The sequence below is a fragment of the Phaenicophaeus curvirostris genome, chromosome 1 (assembly GCF_032191515.1).
Source record: "Phaenicophaeus curvirostris isolate KB17595 chromosome 1, BPBGC_Pcur_1.0, whole genome shotgun sequence".
In the NCBI taxonomy this organism is placed as follows: Eukaryota; Metazoa; Chordata; class Aves; order Cuculiformes; family Cuculidae; genus Phaenicophaeus; species Phaenicophaeus curvirostris.
The window spans coordinates 42,162,522-42,169,763 of NC_091392.1; positions in this window are offsets into that span (position 1 = coordinate 42,162,522).

Consider the following 7,242-nt stretch of genomic DNA (forward strand, 5'->3'; position numbering starts at 1 on the left):
CAATGGACATTTACAAGTTTTTGCCTAGAGATTTGAGAGTGCGCATCTCATCTTGTGTTTGCCGTGTCCACAAAGTTTCCTGCCAAGACTGTCCCCTTCTTTTTTCATAATCCCCAAAAACGGAGCTTCTGCCTAGGAGAAGAGCTTGGGTAGTATCACCAGCAGGATGTATCAACGCTGCTCTGACTTTGAGCCCCTGCGAAGCAGAAACCAGTGGGCAATGGGGAGCATTCATCTGACCCTGTGCCCCTGCCACAGAGAGCGTTTGAGCTGCTTTAGTGAATGGATTTGAAATGTTGGCTCTGGAAAGCTGCAGGCATGGCCACAGATTGCATCGTTTGCGCTGGCTGCACTCTTATCAGATCAGATTGTTATTCATTATTATTGTAATTCCGTGTTAGTGGAGGTCTCAGCAGCTCTGCCTCATCACTCAGAAGCCCAGTCAGCCCTTACGAGCACATTTTCTCACAGATTCAACCAGCCATAGTCCACTTACACTGGCCTTAAGTGGTTGGCACTCAGAAGCATGCACCAGACTTCACTGAGAGGGCCAGGAACACCAGTTTAAATTGTTGAGGCCAGAGCTACATTTAGTGTCTTTTCCCTAGATCTCCCAGTGCAGCTACCCACACCGCCCAGCAGTGCTGGCTGGACCCCTCAGCACATTTGCCCAAGGAATGTGTTCAGCAGTGTCACGGCTGCACACAGTCCCGTGGAGAGTAGTGAGGGCCCTTCAACGTTTCCCTCGGTCCACGCTCTCCCACCTTTTACATTTTCATTCCAAAGAGTTTCTTTATTTTTAAGCACAACCAAATTCTTGTACCTCTCTTCTCCTCTGCCCCCTTCGCCTCTTTGCAGTGCTTAGGTACTTCTGTTGCTACCAGAGCATGGAAATGTCTCTTCTCAAACCCCTAATTCTATTCCTGGCTCTAGAGGGATCTCTCTGCAGAGGTCTGCCAGCAGGCCTAAAGGGCATTTAGAACTGCAGAGCACCACTCTGTAGGTGTCATTGGTAAGTACAGCCTTCCTGGCAGTTTGAGACCCTGAAGAATCGTTTTGGACAAGTTCCCTCAGCCCCAGGAGTGCTTCCTCCACCCCTTCACAGGTTGGCATCCACAGTGCTTTTGGAGCTGCCTTTCCACTGCCCCTCCTCCTGCTGGTGTCTTGCAACCACCCTCAGGTGGTCGTAGAGAGGTGGGTGTTGGTCTCCCAAGTGACAGGACAAGAGGGAATGGCATTGAGCTGTGTCAGGGGAAGTTTAGATTGGACATTAGGAAAAATTTCTTCACAGAAATGGTTCTCAGGCACTGACACGGGCTGCCCAGGGAGATAGTGGATTCACCATCCCTGGGGGTGTTTAACAAGCAGGTAGATGAGGTGCTTGGGGATGTGATTTAGTAGTGGATGGGTATGGTTGTAGGTGATGATCTCAAAGGTCTTTTCCAACCTAAAGACTCAGACCCAAACTTGGAGATGGTGGCACACCTGAGCGCCTTCTCAACCAGCAATTCCTACAGTTTGTTGCAGCAGCTCTTAGTGGTGGCACCTGGCTGCACATGGATTTCTGAGGCAACCTCTATGGAAGGGAACTTTGTTGTTTCTTATGTGTATATGAAGGCACAGCCCATGGGGGACCCACCAGTAGCAGTGACATTTGACCAAAGAAAGACATTATTGGTTGTGATTACTACTAACTGCTGTTAATTCTGCTTCCTCCAATGAGATAAGAGCTTGGCTTGATAATCTAATGGAACGTGTCCTCTTGGAAAATGAAAAAGCGCTTTTGTCTGAATTTCTAAGGATACAAAGCTTATACAACAGTGTTATTTGTCCATTCATTCATTCATCCCTCCCTGCCCAGAACGTGCTACCCACCTCAGCAAAGGGATAAATATATTTAATAACTTTTTCTATTTGAAAGGTAAGCTAGGAAGAAGAGAATCAAATGAATGCCTCCTCAGAGACAAAATCTGTTGTTTATGTCCTGTTTGGCATTGGCAGCCAACCCCCCAAAGCACGTGCTGCTGCCCTTGGCAGGCAACAGTGAGGAGACAGGCAGAAACCAGCAGTACTGAGGGGACTTTGAGGTGACAAACAAGGTAGGTTACTCCCCTCAAGTGTATCTAGAAATAAGGACAAAAGCCTGTAGAAATCTCTAGAAGCCCTACAAATCCTGCTGCTCGTGAAACAGCTTCCTTTTTTCTGTCCCCTGAGACTGTTCACCTTAGCAGCACAGCCATTATTCAGCAATTTCCATGCCACCTCACACAGGGATGTCTTCTGCTGCAGGTCCCACAGAACAGACCTACTCCTCGTGGTCTGCGTGGAGGCTCCAGGCACATCCACGGGTTTTGGTTCTTGCACCAAACCCAGCTTGGTAAGTGGTTTCTTCCTCCTTTTATCAAAAAAAAAAGCCTTTGCCAGAGGTCAGTCACTGCTTCTTTGCAGACATCCCTAAGTTTTTTTTTTTTGTTCCTATACCAGCTCCTGGGACAAATGCACGTTCCACGCACAGCTTCCAGATTTAACTACTTGATTGCGTAGTGCATTGTGCTTGACCAGGAATTTTTTTCACCTTGGCAGGGACCAGCAGGCTGAGTTTCACTGTGGCCTTTTTGAAAGGAGACTTGCTTACATCCCAGAATTTTCTCTTCTATGGGGTGAAAAGAAACTAGCTGTGATGGACATCTCTGGAGCTCCAAGGACACCCAGAACAGCAGCGCCAGGGAAGGCTGTGGCCAGCTCAGGGAGGGCTGCATTCACAGGACATAACTTCAGGAGGAAAAGAGGTGGGAGAAGGAGGGATGAAGCAAGAATGGGAGGGTGGACAGCTGAGGGTGGTAAAAGTGGGACCAGTGCTCTGCAGTGGCTCAAGACCCTGCCTAGCACCTGAAACAGAGGCGTGCAACTCTTGGGTGCTTTGACGGAAGCAACTTTGATGGGCAGACAGAGTCATACAGGCTCCATGAGGTCTCGCGCTGAGCCCCGTTCCCAACTCTGGCCAGGGCATCTCGTGCATACACATTCCTATGTCCGTGTAGATGTGTGCTTGTCTCCTCTCCTTGTGGAGGAGCAGCGCCGGGATCCCCCGACCCAGCGGTGAAGTTCAGTAGAAGGAACCGCCTGCACCTCCCACCTGAGGCAAAAGGAATTCTAAAAACTAATTCCTCAAAACGAGTGCCAAAAAGCTAATGAGCTTTGCTTCCCCAACCCCTAGGAAAGACATCTCCCCCCTCTCGGGGCGCTCACGTGGCAGCCGGGCTTGCCACAGCTCTGCTGCTCCACACGTGGCCTTCCCTTGTGAGGTGAAATTTGCCAGAAAACGAGGTGCTAGGCAGGGAGGAAACATGAGAAAGACTTGGTATCACCCGAAGTTGTGCTGCCCTAGGCAGGAAGGACACCTAGAGCTGCCTGTGTGCATTTCCCCACTCTGGAAACGCTATGGGAGCCTGGGCAGAGCCAGCTTTGGGAGCTCTCTGAACAAGTCTTGGCAGGAGGCAGAGCCCAAGAGGTGCCAAGGGGAAGAATAAGCCAAGGCGTTTAAGAAAGGATGGAGAAGTCCAAGGACAATGACTGCTGGGCCTCTGCCACGTCTGTGGGAGACCACTAGGTGGGACCATGAGGAAGACACAGGCTCCTTCCAGGTCTCTCTTCTCAAAACAAAGAGGCTGGCTGTAAACGACCTTCACCCACCTCTCTGCCATCCCCTCACAGGTTCACTCACCTCTCCCAGGAACAGCACGACCCCCAGCAGGAGCAGGGAACCTGCGGCATCGTAGCACAAGAGGTCAAATCCCAGTGCACGGATACAGGAATCAACTGAGCCTGGGGAAGGATGTGGGCTGAAAGAACACAACCGATCCCTTGACAACAAAGCTGGTGAGGGGGCTGGAGAACAGGTGTTACGAGGAGCAGCTGAGAGAGCTGGGGTTGTTTAGCCTGGAGAAGAGGAGACTGAGGGGAGACCTCATTGCTCTCTACAACTACCTGAAAGGAGGTTGTAGAGAGGAGGGTGCTGGCCTCTTCTCCCAAGTGACAGGGGACAGGACAAGAGGGAATGGCCTCAAGCTCCACCAGGGGAGATTTAGGCTGGACATTAGGAAAAAGTTCTTCACAGAAAGGATCATTGGGCAATGGAACAGGCTGCCCAGGGAGGTGGTTGAGTCCCCTTCCCTGGAGGTGTTTAAGGCACGGGTGGATGAGGTGCTGAGGGGCATGGTTTAGTGATTGGTAGGAATGGTTGGACTCGATGATCCGGTGGGTCTCTTCCAACCTGGGTATTCTACAATTCTATGATTCTATGATTCTGATTCTATGATTCTTGAGATGCCTGGGCGGTATGACCACCACCATTCCCCCGAAGACAAGTTATGAATGTCTGGGTCCCAAGCAGGAGAAGATCCAGCCTGCTGAGAGCCTCTTTCGAAACACTGCTCTGAACTGACTCCTCACCACAGCTCCCCGGGGCAACATCCAGCCCTGTTGCAGTTATCCTCAGGCTGTCTGGCAGAAGAAAAATGAAGCCATCTTGCTGCTGTGGAAGCAGGACTTTCCCTCTGCCTTTGAGCTTCGCTGGGGTGCAAACAGGGGAGAGTGCCTTGGTATTCAATTAGAGAAACTATGCAGCTCTTCATCCTTCCTGACTGCCTGTCTGGAGGGCCCCAGCACAAAAGAAAAAAAGCCCTCAGCTAAGGCAGACAGAGAAAATCCACAGAAAACAAGGGAAATACACCAAAGAGCACCTCCGGCACTGATTATGTTTCTGGTTCCAAGGAAGCCAAATCTACTCTGGCATCTGGGTTTCGGTATTTCCATCCCAGGCCTGGGCAAATATAATTTTGGGGAGGATTAATCCGGGTGGTAAGAAACAACCCTATTTCCTGGGACTTTCTGCTACGTCTGTGCCGCTGGAAAAAGTGGTTTTATGGGGTGCCACCGTCCATAAGTTAAACCACAGAGAGAAGCACCCCAAAGGGGTGGTCTCGGGAGCTGCCAGGGCCAGGCCTGTTGCAGTGGGGAAGGAGGCAGCTGGAGCTGTCATCTCGTCTGATCCCTGCTTTCATCCTTGCTGCACCTGGATCTGCTTTCAGGGAACACCACCCCTGCCCTGGGGGCACCAGGACTTGCTCCTGCCTGGAGGGAGAGCTGCAGAGAAGCGGGGAGATGACAATCCAGCTGGAAAGGGAGAGAGGTTATCAGGAATGGATGGGCCCTGTCCTGTCCACTTCCATCTTGGGGAGATAGGGGCGAGGCTGGGTGAGACATGGGGCCAAGCTCCTGAGCAGTGCCCACTGCTTTCCAGGAAGCCCCACGAGCTACCTGTCTGCAGGACCTCTGCCCAGGGCCACCAATAGGCATCCGACAGTCTGCTCAGCACCTTCCCCCAGCCCACACCAAATAGATGCCTGCTCCAGCTGGTGTTCCTGCAGCCTTTCCTCCTCCAGTTCCCTCCTACCCATTGCTCCCATCCAGGCCTCTGCTACTATTTCGCACATCGCTTTCTGCCCAATGCTCTTTCGTCCTCCGTGCCCTCCGGCACATCCTCCAGGTTACAGCTCCGGCCGGACAGGAACTCTGCTGCTCTCCATGCACAGGTCACAACGCAACACAGCCCTGTTCTTGGTTGCAACGGCTGCAGCAAACACCACTGAGAGTGACAACAGCATTTTCAGCCTCTGCTGTCACTGCCCAGAAACGTTTCCCTAGAGCGTGGGCAGGCAGAGTCACACAATCGCTCAAGGATCCCATCTGCAGCTTACGTGCTTTGCAAAGCACGTTCCCTCTGCCAGGCTGCTGTGTGATGGCATTAAAAGTCTTTAGTATGAAGACTTCCTCCTGCCTCTCGGGGGTCTCGTCCCCTACTTCTTTCAATCCTCCATCTGACCTGAATCCTCCCTGGCTGACCTGGGGCTCTCCCCCTTGCCTTAATGCCCACTGCAGCTCCTAGGAGGACACGGAAAGTGAAGTCACCAACTCCTTTCCCTGCCTCTTCAAAACAGAAGTTTATTTTCTTTAATGAAGAAACCCCGGAGAGGGCTTTACAGCTGAGGCTCCAACCCACAAGGCAAACACTGTAGCGTTGGTACTGTTGTTTTTCTGCTCATGCTTTGTGTCCCTTGCAATCTGTCAGTTTTGGTCTCCTTTCTACTGGAAAAGCTACCCTCGCTTTTGTGAGCATGGCCTCAGTAATCTTTGGTGGGTAAAACTGATGCCTCTCACGTTGCACATACTCAATCATAGAATGGATTGGAAGGGACCGTGAAGGTCATCTGGTCCAACCCCCCACAGGAGCAGGGACATCTTCAATTGGATCAGGTTGCCCAGAGTCCCATCCAACCTGACCTTGAATGTTTCCAGGGATGGAGCATCCATTACTTCCCTGGGCAACCTGTGCCAGCACCTCACCACCCTCAGTGAAAAAGATTTCTTCCCAATATCCAGTCTAAACCTCTCCTCTTTTAGTTTAAAACCATTAACCCTTGTCCTATTGCTACAGGTCCTTTTCCCCACCTTATAAGCCTCTTTTAAGTATTGAAAGGCCACAATAAGGTCTCCTCGGAGCTTCTCTTCTCCAAGCTGAACAATCCCAACTCTCTCAGCCTCTCTTCGTAGGTGAGATGTTCCAGGCTTTTGACCATATTTGTGGCTTCCCCTGGACCAGCTCCAAAAGATCCACATTTTTCCTGTGTCGAGGGCTCTGGAGCTGGATGTGACATTCGCACCTTAAACAGCACCGGTCTCCTCATTCCCTCTGCACTGAGAGCTTGCGTTCAGGCCTCTCCTCCTCCGATCACCGAGTCCTCATGTTTGTATCCACGCTCATCAGGGAGATGCGTAACAAGTCCTCTCTCCTCAGGTCCCGCTGGATATGAAGAAGTGCAGAATCTGTTAGCAGCTAATTTTCCACTCAGCAAGAAGAGCAGATTCTGCTTAAGGATGGCAGAAAGCAACCCAATGCTTGAAGTCCTCCCTTTGCTTCCCTCCTTACAGCAGGGAAACCTGAAACCAAGATAAAAAAGCCTTTGCGGGCTATTTGAAAAATGCAAACACACACTGGATCAGAGAGGGTTTAAAGTGCACACTTTTATTTTCTATTACAAAGGCTAAAAGAAGCAAGTTTGTTGTTGGTTTTTTTTTATTTAAGAACAAAACCAAAAATGTTGTTAAAACATCTACATTATTATCCTGATACTAGACCTTATGAAAGATACTAAGTTCTTTTTTTAATAGTAAAGCGTGGTA